The following is a 23,872-nucleotide window of genomic DNA, read 5'->3' on the forward strand; positions in this document are numbered from 1 at the left end:
AAAACTTCACAGACGCAACAACCAACGGAACGGATGATGGAGTAGGAGATCACCAGATCGGGTCGGGTCAACTCGATCTCCCATTCAAACGGAAGCTACATCTCGTCGTGCTGCCCTGCCTGCCCGATCGGTCTTCCTCATTTCCTCGCCTCGCCACTGTGCCCGGCGGCGCCGCCCCTCAGGTATTTCATCTTTGTGACTCTCTCTCAGCCTATCTACTCTTTATCTGAAGAGGGAAGAATGAAAGTGAAAAAAATGATATTATGAAATCACTCACTCTCTCTCTCTCTCTCTCTCTCTCTCTCTCTCTCTCTCTCTCTCTCTCTCTCTCTCTCTCTCTCTCTCTCTCTCTCTCTCTCTCTCTCTCTCTCTCTCTCTCTCTCTCTCTCTCTTGGTGAACTGGATATTTGATTAACACTTAAGTGGGCAAAGCCACTTCATTACAACAACGATCCTGGGTCGAGCCCAGCTTGTCCAGAGTAAAAGAGATACAATAGTAAAGAACTGCGATTGACTCAAACTCTCTCTCTCTCTCTTTAAGACTTTGAACTGAGAACTATGATTGTCATTTTTCTGCTTTTGCCTTTTGCTTAGTTTACTTCATAAATTTTTATTAATATTTGCCCTGTTTTTGGAGTTATCCATTGGTGTGGTGAGATAAATTAATTGTCTTTTAGTGTTGGTGTTGGTGTCTGGTGAAATACAATTAATTGGCTTTATCTAATTGGCTCTAGTCTTGTGATTGGCCATAGGGCATTGGGGCTTATTTGTTGAATTGGGGGGTGAATGGGCTGGGGTAAATGCACATGGGTGTGTGGCTGTGTGCTAGTGCAACAGTGCAACTAATAATTAATAAACAATCATTTAATTAACCAATAATTAATTGGAGGAAGCAACTAATAAACAATAATTAATAATTTAATTAACCAATACATTATAAAAGACAAACAAATTAATAAAACAAATAAACAACAATAATTAATAATTTTATTAATATTTCAAATGAACTTATAGTTTATTGTTTATTCTTTTGGTAGAATTATGGACAAATATTTGATAAGAAAACCACGTACCAAAAAAAAAAATCATGGGAAAAATTTTTAGGAACACCCTAGGAAGAATTCCTGGAGCCGCCACTAGAAGCCAAGGTGATATTTTGTAGCTGGTTGAAGACTTGATGGATAGACTTGCGGCGGATGAACATGAGTTTTTTCTGGTTCAATGTTGGATCATATGGAATCAAAGAAACTTGGTAATGCATGGTGGTGTCATATAGAATCCAAACTAGCTGCATAAGCGAGCAGATGATTTCTTGAAGGAGTATAGACAAGCTCAAGAGCATTTATCAGTCTAGTCAACTCCCAGTCTAGTGCAGAATCGGGTTCATGGACTCCACCAACGAGGTTGGCCTACAAACTCAACGTTGATGCAGCAATGTTCACAGGAATTAATGCCTCAGGTTTCGGAGCAGTAGTTTGGAAGGTAAGATTTTAAGAAACTCATATCTTAAAGATTTTATTTGTGAAAGACCTAATAGTGAATAACAATTTCTAAGTAACTCTCATTTGGTATAACCCCTTTCAGGATGGCCCAACAAACTTTAAGGCCTAAGGTGATATATTTAAATGGGGCCTTTTGTTATTACTTAAATAATATTTAACTAGGTTTTAATATCATAATTTTTTATAAACAAAATCCATTCTTTTTATCTTGTAATATGCTTTTTCTTTTTTGTTGAAGAAATGCTAAAGTTATAAAAAACTTTACTACAGAAAACTTACAAACGATGTAGCGATGAATGTGATTAGTAACATTTCAAGAAGATAATAAATAAGTATTTGAATGAATGATGTTAGAGATATTATAAATTTTACAAAATGATGCTTATAAAGATGTATCATCAATCACAAAAAATAATTTAAAAATGTATTTAATAGGTTGTTGATATCCACCAATCATATTAATTGTCACATCAATTTGTAAAGGTTTTGAAGTAAAATTTATAGTATTTCTAGCATTTTCTTATCTGAATTATTTCTTGTGATTAGTGACACATATTTGTAAGCCCTCTATATTTAAAATTGTATTATTTCTAGTATTACTCAATTCTTTGAAACTTCTTAAAAGTAGAGGAAAAATGTAAAATTAATTTTTTTTCTTATATCTCAAAAAAAAATATTTTAAAAAATATATATTTCAATTTTTGTCCCAAAATTTGGGGTCTTTTTCTAGTAGGGGGCCCTAAGTGATTGCCTAAATGGCTTAGGCCTATGGCCGGTCTTGATCCCTTTGGTTAATAAACACATTGAAGTTACAAGTTTTAGACTCCTTGATGAAAAGAGGTTATGTCACAAATTTTAATTTAAAAGGGTTTCTAGTGTAGCCTATATATATAGCATGTCTACATCAAAAGGAAATATGTAAGGTAAATGCCATATACTAGAAGGCCCTTTTATATACATTATCATCATATAGTGAGTCTTCTTATCTTTAAAGACTTAAATAACTATGGCTAGAGGAATATTTATGTTATTTATTGTTCGTTGTAGCTCTAAATATTATCTTACATGGAATGATAAGGGAGATGTCATGGCAGCATTGTCAACAAGAGGTTTGCCAGTGGTGGATAGCGAGGAAGCTGAAGTATTGGCATGCTAGAAAGTGGTGGAGTCTGCAAGGGATGTTGGGTTCAGGGAGTTGATACTGGAAGGTGACTTTGCTAAATGGAGTGCCAACTCAGCCCATTCATTAGCTAAGTTTGCAAGACAATAGATTATAAACTTGTTTGGTTGGAAGAATCTCTACCACCCGCTTTAGATGCTTTGTACTTTGACAATCATTGTGTTATGAATGAATGATATTTGGTTCGGTTTAAAAAAAATAAAAAACCAAGTCAACTTTTTGTTTGGATTGAAGGGGGAGGGAGTAGTGTTGGCCGAAAATTAACATAATATCTAGCAACTCTACTGACTCTACTCTCTCTTACTCCCCCTCCCTCATTTCCTCAATCCAAATTAGGCCAAGTTAATAGGAACTTCTAGTTCTAAGTTCTAACCTCTCTGTCGAAAAAGTATATAATCTGTCGCAGGATGTATACCTTCTCCTTGTCTCTTTGTTAACGTTTTTTTTCTTAGTGGACCTCAACCAACCAATTTCCACCATCACCACTGGTCCACCACAGCATTTTAGTAAAATATTTTTGGTTTCTTTATCTTTCTCTAATGCTCTGTTTGTTTTAGCAATAATGTTTTCTAGAAAATCAGTCATTTTTCAAGAAGTATTTTCTAAAAACTATCTCATTTTTTAATGTTTGGTAGCAACTTTAAATGAGTTGAAAAATAACTTTCTAACTTCCCTTATTTAGCTTGTTATAAGATAGAGTTGTTTTAAAAAAAAAAAAATTTATGGAAAGCAATCTCTAAAAATAAACTATACTTTTTATGTTGATCAAAGATAATTTTCCCTTTACTCATATTTTTTTATGCTACCAAATACTAGAAAATATGAAATACTATCTTTAGACAAGGTTTTTCATTAAAACAAACAGAGCGTTAAGTGACAATTGAGTGTAGCACTGCAACTTCAATCTGGTTTCAGCGGTAAAACTTTTAGTGTGTAAAATCATCTTGAATTTAGATTTTGTTTCTTCATGGAGTTCAATTAAGTCTTAAATTGCAGCCACTTATCATTTGCTAGGACTTTGTGTCCGCGTATATAAGGTGTTTGATAAAATGCGCATGACAGGATGTTGTAAGCTGAATTCCACTCGACTAAGAATGTACTTACAAATCAATTTTGGGAGATAAAGTTGTTTTTTTTTTCAGATGTTCTTGATATATTATGTTTGGTTGCAGTAAAACCAATTTTTTTTTGGTGACTATACAAATTGAAAAACTCCGAGTGACCCACAAGTTCACAACTCTATTATTGACATTGTTGATAATTCTATAGAAACCACTACTACTTTACCTATAGGTATCTTAAATTCATGAATATCCTTTGCTTGTTTGGGTGGTCAAATGGGCTTGGTATTGTACCAGAAATTTAAGGGGATTTCTTTAGAGAGAGGGTTTCCCATGATGAACATCCAGAATCTCACAATGTCATTTCTTTGTTTGCGTGCTGTGTGCCATTGCACGTGCATGTGCGTGTGCATGTATGCTTTGATATGATAGTGTGCTCTCATCGTGTGTGGATGAACAACACCTTATATTAGCTTTGATTTATATAGTATAGATATTTGAATACTTACTAATGATTGAGGATTTGCAGCTGCATTGAGGACAATTCCAATCCATGTTAATACATACTTAGAAACACTTGCTGTATAATTAAAGAAATTTTATTGTTTATTTCTTCTATTGGAGAGACAAATGGGGGTAAGATTGCCTACCTACCAATCACCTCTCCTAAACCTCGCAAAACTTAAAAATAGTTATAACTCAGGTATGTATTCGAACGTTGATGGTTGCTTGTGGAGTATCTTTAGTCACCCTAAAAGCTAAACTGGTGGAAGATTTGGCCTGTGTGTGTTGTACAGTTACATTGCAGTCTCCATGAAATAGTAAAGCATCTACGGATCCTTTGTCATCTGCTGTTAATTTTAGAGCTTGAGAATGTCTCTACTCACGAAGGAGCTTATCCACAACATCTCCAGCTGAAGTGTTGTTGAAGTTTATATCTGCAAGGGGCATTTCCATGAAATTAGCTGCTGCTGGGCCTGCAAACATGATAATCCCTTTGACTACAGGATGAGAACAACCCTCTCTTAGTATATCCTCCAAGTGCTGGGCCTGTCCAGAAACCAGTGTCAGCATTGAACTAAAATCTTACTTAAATAGTACTAAGAATAAAATTTGTTGGTTTGAAACCAAATTAATTTGTTGACACATTTTTGTAGTTGTAATTTTAATCCAATTTTTACTCAGGTGAACCAAGACATTTTTGCGTAAGTCTAATATTTTTTCTTCCTAGAGCAGAATACCTGATCAGTGTCTTTGGCTAGACCGACACTCACTTCAGTAAGCCATATGGGCAGTCCTGTGGCACCTAGAATGTCCAAAGAAGATCTCATGTAAGCTAGGTTTGGCTGGCCCGAACCAAAATTTCCTTGCAGGCCAATGGCTAGCAATATCTTCTCATTCCCTGGATATTGCAGAATCTCTTCGAGTTTTTTCTTGTAGTTGGCTGGCTTTGCTTTCTCATCCCCCCCCCCCCCCCCCCCATTTATGGTATTAAACTCATTCATGAACATATTTGTGTTTGGGTCAAGTTGGTAAGCCTTGGAATAGAATTCTGAAGAAGCATTTTCACCGAGTTTATCCTCAAAAAATCTAAAATGAAGATTCTCATTAACTACATCCCAAGCAATTAGCTGCCCTCTGTATCTTGATATCACTGAATTGATTCTTTTTTCTACAGCTTTACGTAAATCATCAGAAGAAAGGGATTTGACCCAATTAGGCTGATAAATGAGATTGTCCCACAATATGTTGTGTCCTCTAATTGAAATGCCATTTTGTTTGGAAAATTTTGAAATGGCATCTGGGACAGTATAGCTCTCTTGGCCTTGTATTATCTCAGTGCTATACCACTTCATCTCATTGGTGAAAGTGGTAAATTTGAATCTCGATGCAAATCAGTTTTGATAATCAGTGCTTTCTAGGATATGGTAGTTCATACCACACCCAAAAGGGAAGTCCGATTTCAATTGCTTGATAGAGACTATAGCACCTTGCATTGCAGTTTTATTTGCATGAGTAACTTGAACCTCACTTTGCTCTTACGTACCTGCAGTATTCAATTTAAACCATAATTTTAAACATGATGGTGGAGTTTTATAGTATTATTGAGATTGCTCATGTGTTTTAAATTCTCTTTAAAAAAAAAATTTATAGATGTATGGAGGGTGAGCCTCCTCATGATGGACTTGCTAAATGTTTGGTCAATTGTGTTGAAGAGGAAGGGAAGTTGAAGCATATTTGTACCTGATGTGAGGAATGGAGAATGAACCTATAATTACCTTGTTGATGCTTATGTCTTGGTGGGATTTCCACTCCTCCTTATTGAAGGGCTGTAATGATACATTATCCATCCATATATCCACTTTTGTGTTCTTGCTCTACATTGATGAAATTGAAGCATGAGTATACATTCAGTTTTTTTTTTAAAAGATTAGTAAAATCAAATTTAAAGAAAAACGAAAAGTACAAGAAATAATTCACCACGAAAAGAATCTCTACAGGGGTTGAGAAATTTGCAACTATGCCACCTTTTAGCAGAGACCAGCATCCATGCTCAGCAATGACCATACCACCTAGTACCAGGTCATTAGTTGTCTCTCTTCCTTCACTGATTTGATTCCAAGCTGAAAAATGAGATGGTATCATGTACATACTTAGTTTCATAGAAATTAAATGTGAAGCATAACATTTATCTAATTCATTCCACTCACTATAAAATTTCTACAATTTGAAGAGGCAAAAATAGATAGAATCTATGTTACTCTTGTCTTTTATTTCTTCACACAATGAAAATATTATTGCCTGTGTTAGAAATTGGGCTGGTTTTGACCCAACCCATAAATCATGGCCCATGGATCGTTCACATGAGTTATCTAATAAGTAAGTTTAAATTTAAACTAACTAATATTGATATAAGTTATCAATATTAGTAGTGGGGCAATTTAAACTTAATAGATATTGATATGAGTTATCAATATCAGTAGTAGAGTAATTTAAATTTAACAGATGAAATTTTTTAGAGATCACATATATTTAATAGTAAGTGAATCTCTACTAGTATTTAAAATACTCCTACATCAGTTAAAAAAAGATGATAGACACAGTGAGCGTATAGTTTTGAGTGCTCTCTCAAAATAAGCCATCTCTCTTGGACACCATCAATTGTTTCCTAGAATTTGGAGCGTGGAAATTAGGAGAGACTCTAGTAGCCCCTCCTACGACTTGGAGGTGTTCCACAAAGAAGATCATGGGGAGTTGGTAAAGCAAGCAAATGACAAGATCCGGGAATTTGGTGATTTATTCCATCAAAGGTATGTGTCTATATGACCTCTAGTAAAATGTATAATTTTTTCAACAGCCTGAAAAACTATAGAGCTTTCCTTTCTCAAGTTGAACCTTCTGGGACAAACTGTCTAATGGGTGTGTTTTACTGTGTACCACAATGAAGCTGTTGCCTGCCTTTGAAATTCGTTCTTCAATTTCTCCTTGTCCGGACACGGTCCATCCCTCTAAGCTATGATTAAATTCTGGATTGACTATTATCCCTCCTCCATATTGAGCTCTCTGAGGCTCTATCAAGCACTACTTTATCAAGACTTTGGCAAAAGGGGTCATGAAGAATGAAATGCATTGTCTAATTGAATATGGATTCGACCAGATGCTTTATCATACTAGCAAATGCGTGCACAAAATTCATGCCTCTTAACTCTATTTTCACTTACATAAAATGAAAAATAAAATAAACTCTATCCCAATACACAAAATTCATGCCTCTTAACTCTATTTTCACTTACATAAAATGAAAAATAAAATAAACTCTATCCCAAGACACAAAATTCATGCCTCTTAACTCTATTTTCTTTCTTGCCTTTGTTATTGGGGAGTAATCGTAGGAGAAAGTAATGACGTTCATCCCTGCATTAATTAGTTGAAATGAAAATGTTAGCCGCCATTTATCGATAACCAATTAGTCGACATTTATTGTTGAAATTGTGGCTTGACTTTGATAGTCGGTGGACATCTATTTCGAATAGAAAGGACACGCATCTTAGGACGGAGCTACAGTTTGACATTGTTGGGGGGGGGGGGAGGGGGGGAATGGTCCCCCTGATATTTTGAAAAACAAAAAAAAAAAAAAAAATATATATATATATATATATATATATATATATATATATATATATATATATATATATATATCTTATAATGAGCTTGATTTAAAAGTTTGGCTCAAGAAAAATTAAATCTGGCCCCTCCAAAATCTTGACCCTTTAAACCAAAAAAATGCTCAAACAATAACACAGATCAGCCCCAAACTCTTGCACTCTAAACCCAAAAATGGCCCAAACAACACCATAAATGAGCTTAAATAAAATCAATTTCAGTCTAAACAATATTAAAAATTTTAACAAAATAGTAAGTAAGCCCATTTTTAGACTTAATTGATTCTCAAAAAAAAAAAAAAAAAAAACTTATCCCATAATTCACAAGAAGAAGAAAAAAAAACCCCAAATACCAGTTGAAGGGAGAGTCGGAGAGAATCTGCAGGCTGATGCCTCATCGCCATCGTCAGCAGCAACACATTTACACTTCGCTCATTCACCGTTGCTAATCAAATCTCCAATATCATTGCGAGTATTTCTTTCTTCTTTCTTTCCGATTTGCAATGCCTGACTCTCTTGCCAGTGAGTCATTTGATTTTTCTCTCTTACTCCATATGCATTTATGTGTTTTGTCTATCTCTTGGAATCTTTTTACATACTCATTTATGTGTTTTGACTTTTGTATCTCTTAGTCTAAGAGACTGTCTTTTATGTGTGACTATATTTTTCTATTAAGATATGTTGTAAAATTGTGTGGTGTCAATAGTAGGACCGTAGAAAGTTGGCAAAAGTAGTTGATTGGATAACACTATTGGTAGTGGGGTAACAGTTGGTGTGTGGGGCAATGGGCAAGTGTGGCTGAATGATTAAACAAAAACAAAGACAGAACAATTGCATAAAATGTCACACAAACTTAACTAAATAAAATTGTGACACTTACCCACATTTAGTGACTCATAGTGCTATAACTAGCTAATAAATTGATAATATATAAATTCATAAATTGCAAACTGATTAATTATAAATTGATAAGTAATGAATTTATACCTTTAGAAAAGTAAAAAATTTATACTTAATGCATTATGCAAAGTGCTTATATTCATGTATACTTTGTAATAATAATTATTCCTTCTATGACCATCATTGATGATTTTTTAGATTTAAAGGAGTCTAATTCCCTTTTCATAGATGATTAAAATATAATATATAAGAAATGGTAGTTTTATTTGTTAAAAATACTAAATAGGTACTTATTTGGATTTTATAATAATTTTTTTTTTGGTTTAAACTTCTGCCCCCTCAACTAAGAAGTCTGGCTCCGTCAGCATCCACTCCTAATCTTGTATATTATATATATGGCTTGGTTATTTGCGTAAGAATTGTAGTGTGAGAAAGAGTGGTGCTACAAAGACTAATTGCAAATACAATAGGAATCATAGGATACTCTATTCTTGGTGAGTGAGAGCCAAGAGTATATCTGGGATTTGAGTCTTGTGAGATTGCTATTGTGTATTGGTCCTATTGGAGTAGTCTCTTTAATTTATAGTAGAACTTTCTCAGTCGCCGCCTGTTGATGTAGGTGCACCTTAATGTTTATTTTCACAACATTTATGAGATTTTTTCTTTAAACTAAAACGATTTTCCCATAATAGACCATTTTTAGAAAGAAACCGTATAGTATGTTTTCAATGATAAGTGAGAGAGAGACCTGAAAACAGTAAAATGCATGAGAGCCATAAGATGCAAGTTTTTGTGAAAAACTTCATCTCTTCACGACAGAAACAACCTTTTGCTCAATTTATAACACAGAAAGAAATAACAATCCAAATCCTGGTGAAAGAAATACAAGTGTTATCACATACCGACAAAGAAACAAGGAAATGTAGGTAGGATGTGATAAAAAACAGTGTCAGACCAGAAAGCCAAAAACTCTGTATTATCACATACTTACACCAGTTACATGCAAAGTAAGTCAGTAAGTTTGCAAATTTCCATCTTGTCCAGTGATTCATCTTCGGTGCTACTTTATATTAAGGTGTTCATAGAGCTAGCGCGAAATGCGCCCATTCCATATAGGTTCATATGTTGGAACATTCTTTTATAAGAAATTAGAAAGTACAGACACCGACATGCAATGGGTATGGATAGGGGTATGAAACTATGGCATAACAATTTTTTGAAAAATTAGGACATGATACATGGGAATATTCATATTTATTAAATATTTTAAAATGTTGTTCAATATTTATTTCTGCATATAATATTCATCATATATCAATTTAATAGTGATGATGCCGAAAATATCACCAGTGAGTTGCAAGCGCTCCTCAAACGAAAGCAACACCTGCAAAAAGAAAATAAACGACCTAAAAGAGAGCACCGGTGTGGTGCCGGCCAAAAACCCTCCGAATGTCAAGTTAGAATCTTGTTTCTTTAACCCTAGAGTGCCAGAGTTAAGAATAGTGTGCGTACCTTCGTATCTAGGGTTTCTGGGGTATTTATATTGAGTGGAATTACCTTTCTTTTTGGATACAACTTCCTTCTCAAGTTCCTTTCCATATAGGAGTCTTCCCAAACGTGTGTCGTAAGAAGTCCAAGTATGCACGTTTGCGTAGGGATAAAGCAAAAGCTCATCTGAAATATATCAAACAACATGCCACGTGGAATCCACAATTAATTTATACAAGACGGATATTCAGCAATACTTAACCGTCATAGCCGAGTCACTTACGGTGTCGATCCGTCCTCATTATCTCCGTCCATTTACTATTTTTATCCCCTTCAGTTGCCCCCTTTAGTCCTTGGATCCGTCCTTATAACCGGACGGATCCATGGAATGACTGAAAGCAATGTATTAAGTGGGGACGGCCTTGGTATTCCACAACGGATGACACGTGGCCTGCATTTCTGACGAAGAGTATGTGGCCCTCGTGGATTGGCTATTTCCCCATAACGAGGCGTCGCTTCGTATTCCGTGCCCTTTGTTCTATAAAAAGCCAGATTTTTCTCCCTTCATTTTCTCTTCTTATCAAAAAATTAGCGAGCAGAGCGCAACCGTCACATCTATTGTGTCTTCCTGTTGTTCAGCAGATCCGTCCATCGTTCCTCGTCAGAAACAATCTCGATCCGGTATGTATTCCAAACCTTTCTCCGTCTTCCCTTTAATTTTATTGTTTCAAATATATGTGCTTTCTTTAGATCCGTCGGTGTCTTAGGTCATACCGTCATAAATGTAGGTAATGTCTAGTGCGTCAAGTAACCAGTCGTTTGTCCGCGAGGGGGCGGGCTACGATGAAAAGTTTCCGTCAGGTCCAAGAGATCCTGACACTTCAAGTGAAGAGAAGAATCCGTCAAGTACCTCTTCTTCCCTTGATGGTGGTCTAGAGACGGAGAGCTCAGAGTCGTCCAGTAGTAGCTTGGACGGTGTGGATCCCCCCGTCCAGTCAGTAATTGGCCCAGATGGCCTTAGGGAGTTCGTCATGCTGCCTCTCTGGACGGTAAATGATTTTAGGTCGTCCATGACTGAATCTCAACTCAACACACTTAGGACCAAGTACCAAATACCAGACAACATCCGTCTACGTCTTCTCGAAAAATCCGAGAAATGCTACTACAAGGGGGTAGACGGTGTTGGGATCTACGAGCAAGCTTTAAAGGCGGGGCTCAGATTTCCATTAAGTTCTCTTCACCGTCGACTTCTTCAATACCTTGGTCTGTCCGTCACCCAAATCTCACCAAATGCCTGGAGAGTGTTCATTGGAGTTGAGGTTTTGTATGGGGCAATGTCTGAAGGTTCCCGAAGGTTGACGGTGGAAGAATTTTTCCATTGTTACTGTCCAACAGAGATTGTCAAGTCCAAGGGGATGTATAGCTTTGCAGCTAGAAGTCCCTTATTGAGGCTCGTCAGTGACACTCCAGACTCGAACAGAGACTGGAAGAGTCGTTACTTCTTTTTGGAAGGGGACGAATGGATGTGTCGTCCAGGAGATGTAACTAACATGCCCGTCGACACAACATGGGGCATAATGCCTCCGTCGGGTATGTGTATCCCTTTTGCTTCCGTCCAGTCTTTGAAGTTTTTTTTTTTTTTTTTTTTTAAAGGTCTAACCGTCCTTTATTGCAGCTCGGGACTGTCCTCAGGTTAACTTGGAGCAGTGGAGTTTTTTGGAGAGAATTTTTAACAAGACGAAACTGCAGGAAAGGACTTGGGCTCAACTCGTCACCCTTGATACTCTGAATTGGTATTGTGACGGACCCGAACCTTCATCTGCTGCCCGTCGATACGATAACAGAATTCGAAAACGTAAGTTTGTTGAAAATATGTCCGTCTTTTTCCTTACCGTTGCTTTCTCAACCGTCTTTGATTTGCAGAAATGGATGCCGCCAAAAGGAGAGCCCTCATTAAACAACAGGCAGCGAAGAAAAAGCAGGAGGGGGGTCAAACAAAGGGGGCGGTCCCGCCGGTACCGTCAAAACGAACTCAACATGAAAAGACGGACCGTCCTCAAAAGAAACAAAAGACCACCCTTAAGCCCGTCGTGGCCTTGCAAGCTGAGAAAACGCCCGTCAAACATGGAAAAGGCAAAGGCTTAATGAAGGGTCCAGCACCTTCAGGGGAGAAATCACCCGTTCTCTTCTGGGAAGATTCCAACTATGCCCTCGAGAAGATGTCGTCTATGCTGACAGCTGACGACTACGCTGACCTTGGCAACCATTCGACGGAGGCGATGGGTGAAACAGGCCTTTTCACCCTTGCACAGGTAATTTTGAATCCGTCTAGTACTGTTGCTAAGTTTCTTTACACCCGTCATTATCATGACATTGTGTTTCGTTTCCAGGCCATGGTGATGATGAAGGGGCTTTTTGGCCATCGCCTTAATCACGAGACATCCATGGACCGTCTGAGACAGAAAAACAAGACGATGGAGGATGAGCTACACGAGCTGAAGACCTATAAGATCAATATGGACAGAAAGCTCAAGTGCTCGGAGCAAGTTAGAGGTGAAGTGGAGAAAGAGAATGGGCATCTACGCGAACTTTTGAAGGACAAGGAGAAGCAGCTGACGGAGACAGTGTCCAAGCTTGACAACGCAAAGGAGATAGCCGTCCAGGAATACCGTGATTCTGAGCATCTTCTGACGGAGCTTGGGAACTCCTTTGCGGACGGATTCGATGACGCTATCCGTCAGGTTAAGTCGTCGTATCCTGACTTGGACGTATCTCATATTAACATTGATGCTCAAGGGCAAACACTCGCACAATCCGTCCATTCAGAAAGTACAGACGAAGTGTTTGCCGTCACTGCTCCAGCCGACGAAGGTGAAGTTCTTCCTCCTACTCAGCCAGACGACGGTCCATTGGTCGGGAACTCATCTCCAAAGAATGAATAGAATACTTTCCTTTTTGTAAAAAATTCATCGCTGTTAAGAGAAATTTGTTTGAACCGTCATTTGTAATTATTAAACTTGACTTATCAAATCTTTTATTGCCTGTTGCTTGCTTATTATCCGTCGTATATTCAGATAACCCGTCCACCATGTAGTCAGTCTTTTTGTATAGTCCGTCCACTTTATGGAGTTGTAAAACTTTTCATCCTTCAGATGATCCGTCCACCATGTAGACTTTCATCCATGGGATGATCCGTCCACTTTGTGGATTTGTAGGTTGTTCACCCTTTGGGTGATCCGTCCACTTTGTGGACTCGTAGGTTTTTCACCCTTTGGGTGATCCGTCCACTTTGTGGACTCGTAGATTTTTCACCCTTTGGGTGATCCGTCCACTTTGTGGACTCGTAGGTTTTTCACCCTTTGGGTGATCCCTCCACTTTGTGGACTCGTAGGTTTTTCCCCTTTGGGTGATCCGTCCACTTTGTGGACTTGTAGGTTTTTCACCCTTTGGGTGATCCGTCCACTTTGTGGACTCGTAGGTTTTTCCCCTTTGGGTGATCCGTCCACTTTGTGGACTTGTAGGTTTTTCCCCCTTTGGGTGATCCGTCCAATTTGTGGACTTGTAGGTTTTTCACCCTTTGGGTGATCCGTCCACTTTGTGGACTCGTAGGTTTTTCACCCTTTGGGTGATCCGTCCACTTTGTGGACTTGTAGATTTCATCGTTTTGGAATGATCCGTCCACTTTTGGACTTGTAGATTTTCATCAGTATGCATTTCAAAAGTTCCTCTCATAAGTTCAACAAACCAAATTGTCAATGGGAAAGAAAAACTGAGCTCTAAAAAGTAAAAGCTTTAACTGTCTAAAATTAAACTGAAAAGTAAGGCAGTAGGTATTGTGACTGCTACACTATTGGTAGTACTTCTTCAGGTGCTCCGTGTTCCAGGGATGGCCCAATTTCTTTCCGTCTAATGTCTCCAAGTAGTACGTTCCTTTCCTGCGCCATGAGATGATTCTGTACGGGCCTTCCCAATTGGGACCCAGCTTTCCCAGGGATGCATCTTTCGTAGCGCCAAGCACTTTTCGTAACACTAGATCTCCAACCTTGAAGTCCCGGTGCCGAACCTTAGAGTTGTAATGTTTTGCCATCATGTCTTGGTACCGCGCCAGTCTTTGAGCCGCTGTTGCCCTGACTTCATCTACAAGGTCAAGCTCTAGACGTAATGCTTCAACATTCTTGCTCTCGTCATAGCTTTCCACGCGGTAGCTCGTCAACCCCACTTCTGCCGATATGAGGGCTTTAGCACCAAACGCCAATTGAAACGGTGTCTCTCCCGTTGGCGTTCTTGCCGTCGTTCTGTACGCCCATAGGACACTTGGTAGTTCGTCCGGCCATATGCCCTTTGCCCCCTCGAGCCGGGTCTTGATGATCTTTAATAAGGACCGGTTCGTGACTTCAACTTATCCGTTGGCCTGTGGATGAGCGGGCGACGAGTAGTGATTCTTGATTCCCAACTGCGAACAAAAGTCTCGGAACGCATCGTTGTCGAATTGCTTCCCGTTGTCTGACACGAGCACTCTTGGGATCCCATATCGGCAAATAATATTTCTCCATACAAAGTTGCGAATATTTTTCTCCGTGATAGTAGCAAGAGCTTCTGCTTCCACCCACTTGGTGAAGTAGTCGATACCAACTACCAAGAACTTCAGCTGTCTTGCCGCTATTGGAAATAGACCCATAATGTCTGACCCCCATTGTGCGAACGGCCATGGAGCCGTCATGGGTGTGAGTTCCTCTGTTGGTCGTCTTATAAGATTGCCGAACCGTTGACACTTATCACAGGCTCTAACGTACATGTGGGCATCCTTCTGCATTGTCGGCCAATAGTACCCTGCTCGGAGTAGCTTGTGGACCAGAGACCTTGATCCGGAGTGGTTTCCACAAATTCCTTCATGAACTTCCCTCATCACGTAGTCTGCTTCGTCATGGCCAAGGCATCTCAGATATGGTCGGGAGAATCCTCTTTTGTAGAGAACGTCTTTTATCAGTACGAATCGGGCAGCCCTGACCTTCAATTTCCTTGCGTCTTCCTTCCTGTCCGGCAGCTTGCCGTCCTTGAGGTACGCCACAATTGGAACCGTCCAATCGACTTCAGTGCTTAATTCCTGCACTCGAATGTTATCAAGCAGTGATGAATGTTGGATGAAGGACAATACCTGCTCTGGGACGATCATGGGTTCGGCCGAAGCAGCCTTTGCGAGTCGGTCAGCCTCTTGATTCTCTTCTCTCGGGATTTGGGTTATCGTGAATTGGAGGTCATTTATTCGACCTTTCACTTCTCCGAGGTATCTTCTCATTCGCTCACTCCTATAATCATAGCTCCCATTAACTTGGCTAGCTACGATTTGGGAGTCAGAGTAGACCACTGCCTTCCTGGCCCCAGCCGCTATTGCAAGCTCTAACCCTGCCATCAGGGCCTCATATTCCGCTTCATTATTCGTAGTAGGAAACTCCAGACGGATCATGCATTCAATTTTATCTCCTTCCGGGGTATGGAGTACTACTCCGACTCCTCTCGCGTGTTTATTGGAGGATCCGTCTATGTGAATTCTCCATGTGGATGTCTCTTCTACCCCCTGCTCCTCAGGTGTAGTGAATTCCGCGATGAAGTCTGCCAATATTTGTCCCTTCACAGCTGTTCGTGGCTGGTATTAGATATCGTACTCACTCAGCTCGACAGCCCATAAAGCCATCCGTCCGGCCGTTTCGGGATTGTTCATTGCCCTCCGCAAGGGCTGATCCGTCAGGACTATTATGGTATGTGCTTGAAAATAGGGTTTCAGCTTTCGAGCTGCAGTTACAAGAGCAAAGGCGAGTTTCTCCATCCGTGGGTATCTCTCCTCTGCGCCTCTTAGTGCCCGGCTAACAAAGTACACAGGCTTTTGTATCTTCCCTTCTTCTCTAATGAGAGCCGCACTTACCGCTACTGAGGAGACGGCAAGGTACAAGAACAATTCCTCCCCCGGTACGGACGGACTAAGCAATGGCAGGGCAGAGAGATATGCTTTTAACTCCTCAAATGCCCTTTGGCATTCGTCCGTCCACTCGAAAGATTTTCTTAGTGTTCTGAAGAAAGGGAGACACTTGTCTGTTGCTCTCGATACGAACCTGTTTAGGGCTGCTATCTTCCCTGTCAAGCTTTGTACTTCCTTCACCGTCCTTGGAGGGGATAGCTCCATAATGGCTTTCGCTTTCTCGGGGTTGACCTCAATGCCACGCTGGGACACCATGAATCCTAGGAACTTTCCAGCAGTCACTCCGAATACACATTTGCTTGGATTCAGCTTCATTTTGTACATTCGAAGAGTGTCGAAGGTCTCGTGGAGGTCCCTCAGATGATCCGACACCTTTACGCTCTTCACCAACATGTCATCTACGTAGACTTGGACGTTCCGACCAATCTGGTGCTCGAACATCTTGTTCATTAATCGTTGGTATGTGGCTCCTGCATTCTTGAGCCCGAATGGCATCACCTTGTAGCAAAAAAGCCCTTGACTCGTCACAAATGATGTCTTCTCTTGATCTGTCTCCTCCAGCTTAATCTGGTTATACCCCGAGAAGGCATCCATGAAGCTCAACAACTCATGTCTTGCGGTGGAGTCCACTAAGGCATCAATGCGTGGAAGCGGGTAACTGTCTTTAGGGCACGCTTTATTTAGATCCGTGAAGTCAACGCACATTCTCCACTTCCCATTTGACTTTTTGACCATTACCACATTTACCAGCCAGTCTGGGTAGTACACCTCTCGTATGAAGTTGGCCTCTCGTAGCTTCTGCACTTCCTCTGCTGCGGCTCGATCCCGCTCAGGGGCAAACACGCGCTTCTTTTGTCGAACCGGGGGGAAGGAAGGTGATACGTTCAATTTATGAACTATGACTGCCGGATCTATTCCCGGCATGTCATCATGGCTCCATGCAAACACGTCTTGGTTTTCTTTGAGGAACAGTAGGAGGGCATGTCGAACCGTTTGGTCGACCGAGGTTCCTATTCTGGTGGTTCGATCGGGCCTTAAATCATCTAGTTGTACTTCTTCCAATGTCTCCACGGGTTCTGCCACTGTTCTCTGTTCTTTGATGCTCATTGTCTATACATGGTCATCCATCTCCATCATGGCCACGTAACATTCTCGTGCAGTCACCTGATTTCACCGTAGTTCTCCAACTCCATGTTCAGTGGGAAACTTGATCATCAGATGGTAGGTTGAAGTGATGGCCTTCCATGCGTTGAGAGTAGGACGTCCGAGTATGGCGTTGTATGCTGAGGAGCAATCAACCACTAGAAAGGAGACATTTTTAGTTATCTGTTGTGGGTAGTCTCCTACCGTCATCGCCAATGTGACGGATCCTAAAGGATGGACCCGGGTTCCCCCAAAGCCTACGAGGGGCGCGCATGCCGGGATCAAGCGCTCCTTTGCAATCCCCATCTGCTGGAACGCAGGATAGTAAAGGATGTCTGTTGAGCTCCCGTTGTCTACTAGAACTCGGTGGACATTAAAGTCTCCTACCTGTATACTAACCACAAGCGCGTCGTCATGGGGGTGGTGAAGGCGTCGGGCCTCTTCTTCAAAAAACTCGATACTGGAGTCGTTCCGTCGTATTCTTTCTAGTGAAGGGCCCGTCGACTGGACACTTTGTACTATCCGTAAATAGGTCTTCCTGGCCTTTTTGGACGATCCTGCTGAAGCGCTTCCCCCCATTATCATCCGTATGTCTGCTACCAGTGGTCTGGGACGTTCGTTTTCCCGTCTAGGATTCTGTTATTGGGGTTAATCAGTTCTTTCCTTTCTCACGAACCTTTGTAATCTTCCCTGCCTTATAAGGGCTTCGATCTGTTGTTTCAAGTCATAATAGTCCGTCGTATCATGGCCGTGGTCACGATGAAAACGGCAATATCGATCTCTTGGCCTCTTGTTTGGATCTCCCTTCAACTTGCCCGGGAATGTCAAACTTCCTTCATCTTTGATTTGCATAAGCACTTGGTCAACTGGGGTTGCGAGGGGGGTGAAACTTGTAAACCTCCCTGAAGGTGGTTTGGGTCTCTGGTCTTCTCGTCGATCTCTGGTTCTAGCCACTTTTCGTACGTTATCTGGTTTTATATCTTCCTGTCTTTCCCTTTTCTTTGGTTTATAGTCGTCTCTGGCCAGCAAGGCATCCTCCGCGTTCATATACTTCGTCGCCCTGTAATAGACATCGGACATAGTCTTTGGGTCATTCTTACATAGGGAAAATAAGAACTTACCCTCCTGTAATCCGTTTGTGAATGCTGCCACAAGTGTCTTGTCATCTGCCTCGTCTATCGAGAGGGATTCCTTGTTAAAGCGGGCTATATAAGACCTTAATTTCTCGCCTTCTCGTTGTTTAATTCCCAGTATACATGCAATAGACCTCTTGTGTCGATGACTTCCAATGAAGTGTGATACAAACTGTGCGCCTAGTTCCTTAAAAGTGCCGATGGAATTAGGCGTCAACCTGCTGTACCAATCCCTCGCAGGCCCCTTCAAGGTGGTGAGAAAAGCCCTACACATAATTTCATCTGGTACACCCTGAAGATGCATTAGGGTTCTGAAAGACTCCAAGTGATCCAGCGGGTCTTTGGATCCGTCGTAGTTTTCCATATGGGGCATGCGAAATTTCGGAGGAAGGGGACATGAATTCACCAACGCTGTGAATGGTGACTCTGTCCTATGTACGAGGTCATCCAAGTTGCTGGATACCCGTCCTTTAAGGGCGCTCATCATCATATCCATGCGTTCCCTCATCTCCTGCAGTTCGGCGGCTATGGGAGTCAGTACAGCGTCTAATGCTAATGGTTGATTGGTTTCTTGTCGCTCGGGTCTAGTTGGAGCGTAGCTGCCTTCAGGTCTTTTCGCGTTCCTGCCTTCCGGACTAGCGCCCTCCTGGTCTTCCTGTGGTGCACTCGTGTGTGCGGTCCTTTGCCGCAACTGTTCTTCCAAATCATGGTTCTGCTTAGTGAGGCGTTCAACTGCCGTCACGAGCGTTTGGACCTGCCTCTCAAGAGCAGTGGCGCGCGGTTCGTCGCCTTGATTGTTGTTCGTTGCCATCGATCGGGTGAGTGCCATGCAACTCTTTGTCTCAGGAATAGAGCGAGGCTAAAATAATCAGAAGATTTTCTTCTTCTGTTCTTACACTTTCCCACAGACAGCGCCAACTGATGATGCCGAAAATATCACCAGTGAGTTGCAAGCGCTCCTCAAACGAAAGCAACACCTGCAAAAAGAAAATAAACGACCTAAAAGAGAGCACCGATGTGGTGCCGGCCAAAAACCCTCCGAAGGTCAAGTTAGAATCTTGTTTCTTTAACCCTAGAGTGTCAGAGTTAAGAATAGTGTGCGTACCTTCGTATCTAGGGTTTCTGGGGTATTTATATTGAGTGGAATTACCTTTCTTTTTGGATACAACTTCCTTCTCAAGTTCCTTTTCATATAGGAGTCTTCCCAAACGTGTGTCGCAAGAAGTCCAAGTATGCACGTTTGCGTAGGGATAAAGCAAAAGCTCATCTGAAATATATCAAACAACATGCCACGTGGAATCCACAATTAATTTATACAAGACGGATATTCAGCAATACTTAACCGTCATAGCCGAGTCACTTACGGTGTCGATCCGTCCTCATTATCTCCGTCCATTTACTATTTTTATCCCCTTCAAATAGCAATAATGTATAATAAATCAAATTTATGACTAATAAATGATGTTTAGAAATTAGAATACAAGAAGAAGATCCAAAAGAGTAAATAGAAAATAACTAATTAAGTATTTGAGATTGAAACTAAAGAAATTAAAGATAAAGAGTGTCATTCCTATGTCTCGGCCGTGTCCCAAATTTTTTTAATGGTGTCCAAATTAAACGTGTCCCGTGTCCAACACACATGCAAAAGTGTTTCAAATATGTCCTGTTCTCGACACAGTACTACACTTTCAAATAAAGTGTATGTGCTTCTTAGATAAGAAATTATATATTTATCACTAAAACTTTATATGTATGGCCTATGTGTTTGTGTGCGTATTTGTGTATGGGGCTTACATATATGTTTATTATGATATTTGGTTTGTATAAATCACTTGTGATTAAAAAGAGAGGAGTGTAAATTATTAAACATATCATAATTACGAATATTAACCTATTATTTGATTAAATTCACAAATATTTGATTATTTTAATTAACTTAAATAAAAAAATAATTTTTCATATTTTTTATTAATTATGTGAGTTATGTACTAAATTTTGCTTTTATCTTTTACTGTTTTTTTTTTTTCAATTATTTTTTTTTTAATTTTTTTTAATAGACAGATTTCAATTATTGCAACTAAACTTAAGAAAGAATGTCAAATTCCAAATCAGTTGTTTATCATCTGAATTTTAGAAAAATAAAAATGACTATATAAATTCCTTTTACATAAATAATTCATATCAAAAAGTGGGAAAAAAAAAAATGAAACAGCTAACTTTTGAAAATTTAGGACACAATACCGTGGGGGATATGCAATTAGTTAATTTTATATATATATATATATATATATATATATATATATAGAACATCATTAAGCATTTATTTTTACATTTAATTTTAAATATATTACAATTTTAGAGCAATAATGGATAATAAAGTGAATGCATGACTAATAAATGATGTTTAGAAATTAGTGGGTTCTAGTTAGCTTAACGGGTAAGGTCTCTTATGGTTGAATAAGAAATCTGAGATTCAATTTCCGCCTACATCAAAAACTAATTGGTGTCTTTGTCTAATAATAAATAGCACAATCATTAGAAGCAGCTCCATAAAAAAAAATAAAAAAAGAAATTAAAATACAAACAAATAATAAGATTCAAAATAGTAAATAAAAGATAAAGTGAATTCATGACTAATAAATTATATTAATTTAGAAATTAGTGGGTATATATATATATATATATATATCTCTTTAAAACATCATTAATCATTTATTTTTGCATTTAATTTTAAATATATTACAATTTTAGAGCAATAATGGATAATAAAGTAATTCAGGACTAATAAATGATGTTTAGAAATTAGTGGGTTCTAATTAACTCAACTGGTAAAGTCTCTTATGGTTGAATAAGAAATTTGAAATTTAATTCCTGCTTACATCAAAAATTGATTGGTGTCTTGGTCAAATAATAAATAACACAATTATCAGAAGCAGATATCATAGGTTGAAACTCTATTAAAAAAAAAAAAATTAAAATACAAATCAATAATAAGATTCAAAATAGTAAATAAAAGATAAATAGATAATTGTTTAAGATTGAAACCAAAAAGAAATAAAAAGAAATAAATGTTCCTCCCGTGTCCAGGCTAAGTCCCACACGTACAACTCCCAAATAAAGTGTTTGTACTTTATATTAGGTATATTTTTAGCCCAAAAAAAAAAAAAAAAAAAAAGCCCCTCTTCTAAGTAGCTTGGCCCTTCTCCCCTTCAAAACTATCAACCCAACCCAATCCAATTTAGCCCAAACTCATGTGACCCAATCTGATCTAGCTTACATGTGGCCCGACCCATCTTTGAAAATGTTTTTTTTTTTTTTTGGTAAAAAAAATTAAATTAAGACATTATTGGTTTAATTATTTATTGTGAGCTTTACATTGCATAAGTCAAACTCAATTGGCAATATGTAATGGACATTATTATTATTATTATTAAAAAATCAAAATTTTTGAATCTCGTTATAATAGAGTTAAAAACATATATTTAAAATTATTAGACCTGTATGAGTAACATTCATAAATGTGAAAAAAGTGAAGCCAAAACTTATTAATGAAATTAGCATAAATTATGGATGCTTAGGATTATTTTTTAACAATTCATATCCAAAATAAATGACTTTTTAAAATAAAAGATGATATTTCCTGAAGTGTGTGTTACTTAGGCTGCATTTATTTCGCTTGAAAACGCTTTTAGGAAATTATTTTATAGCCTTGTGTGTGTTTGGTACCTATGAAAAATACAGTTAAATGAAAAATATGGTACACGTTGACTGGAAAATAACCCCCTTTGGCTGTAAAAATTTTTACGCTCTTATTTTACCTTCAATGAATTTCCGAACTACACACCTGAAAAGAGAGAGAGCTCAAGCACACTCCACCTGAAGTGATTCCCAAGCACATCCTCGTCCCCTCCACGCGGACTCACACACTCGAAGACAGAGAGAAAGCTAGAAGGGAAAGTGAAGAAGACAACCCAACCTTCGCCGGTCTGATCAAGTCGCAAGTTCATGCCTCAGCCTCCCCGGACCGTCATTGTCTTCGTCACAGATCTACACAACCGGTCAAGGAAGCTTTCTCTTCTCTCTTCCTCTCTCTTTCCCTCTGACTAACCAAAGCTGAGAAGCTATCAGACCCACCCACGACCTTTGATCTACAAACCAATCTCGTCCCCGTCACTTCCTTCAGACCCACCCACCAATCTCGTCGCTATCAAACCCATCTACTGATCTCGCCGCTGTCAGAGCCACCTGCCCATCTTGCCTCCTTCAGACCGACCCACCCACCGATTTGTGCTCCTTTACCTCTCTCTTTCTCTCAATCTATCTCTCCCTCTCCCTCTCTCAAGATCGGTGCTTATTTTTTAGAAAAACTGAATTTTTTTTGTTATGTTTTATTGTTGATTTGGTTTATATATTCAGATTTCCTATTATAATATTTGTTTGGAAGCTGAGAAAATGTGAGAAAATGTGTTTTCTAGAGGATTTTCGGAAACACAACCAAACACCTTAAAATATTTTCCAAAACCTTTTTTGTGATGTGACCAAACACTTGAAATCATTTTCATTTCTGAAAAATATTTTCACTTGAAAATATTTTACACTTTGAAATCATTTTACATTGAGCCAAACGTAGCCTTAACAATGAAATGATATTTATAAAAGACACCATATATAAATAAGTAAACAATCAAACTTTAATGTATTATTTCAAATTGAAATAGAGTGCCAACCACAATTAATATTAGATTATCAACTTAGTTCTCAAAATTGTAAATTTCTTATATGTTTTTATCTTTGTCAAAGTAGTTATCCAATGATGCATTTGTAACTTTGTTTTATGTTTTGGGATGTTGGTATTGTGTAGAAGTGAAACTTGTGCATTTGTTTAAATTAGATTTTTAAATGGTAGACTAGATTCCTTTGCGTTTGTGCTATTTTGTTTAGGTTAGCAATGTTAGGATTTTTATTATTTTATAACTATTGAACAAATATTAATTTGTTGAGCTGAGATCATTTTTTATATGAGTGGTGAATTTAAAGTAATATATTTTATACATAATAACTTGTTGCATGACTTACCAAATGATAAATACTTTAAAAAAAAATTATGTGAAAAAATAAAACCCGACTCGCAACCCAATTGACCAAACCCATTTCTAACCTACTTAAAATGACCTATTTTTTACCCAAACTCATTTCGACCTAATGCGACCCACCCGTTTTGCCATGTTTGTGTTGATGGTGCGAAATGTAAGTTGCTTCATGTTGATGGCAGTGCTTCGATGTGGCTCTCTCCCTTAGCATTTCCAACACTCTCTCCCTCGACGTTAC

At 38.8% G+C, this 23,872-nt stretch overlaps 1 pseudogene; it reads right to left on the reverse strand.

The window, feature by feature from the left end:
- Positions 1 to 4,263: 4,263 nt before the first annotated feature.
- Positions 4,264 to 11,327, reverse strand: LOC142644226 (endo-1,4-beta-xylanase 5-like; annotated as a pseudogene).
- Positions 11,328 to 23,872: the final 12,545 nt, after the last annotated feature.

Source organism: Castanea sativa, chromosome 7, assembly GCF_040712315.1.
Source record: "Castanea sativa cultivar Marrone di Chiusa Pesio chromosome 7, ASM4071231v1".
Taxonomy (NCBI): Eukaryota; Viridiplantae; Streptophyta; class Magnoliopsida; order Fagales; family Fagaceae; genus Castanea; species Castanea sativa.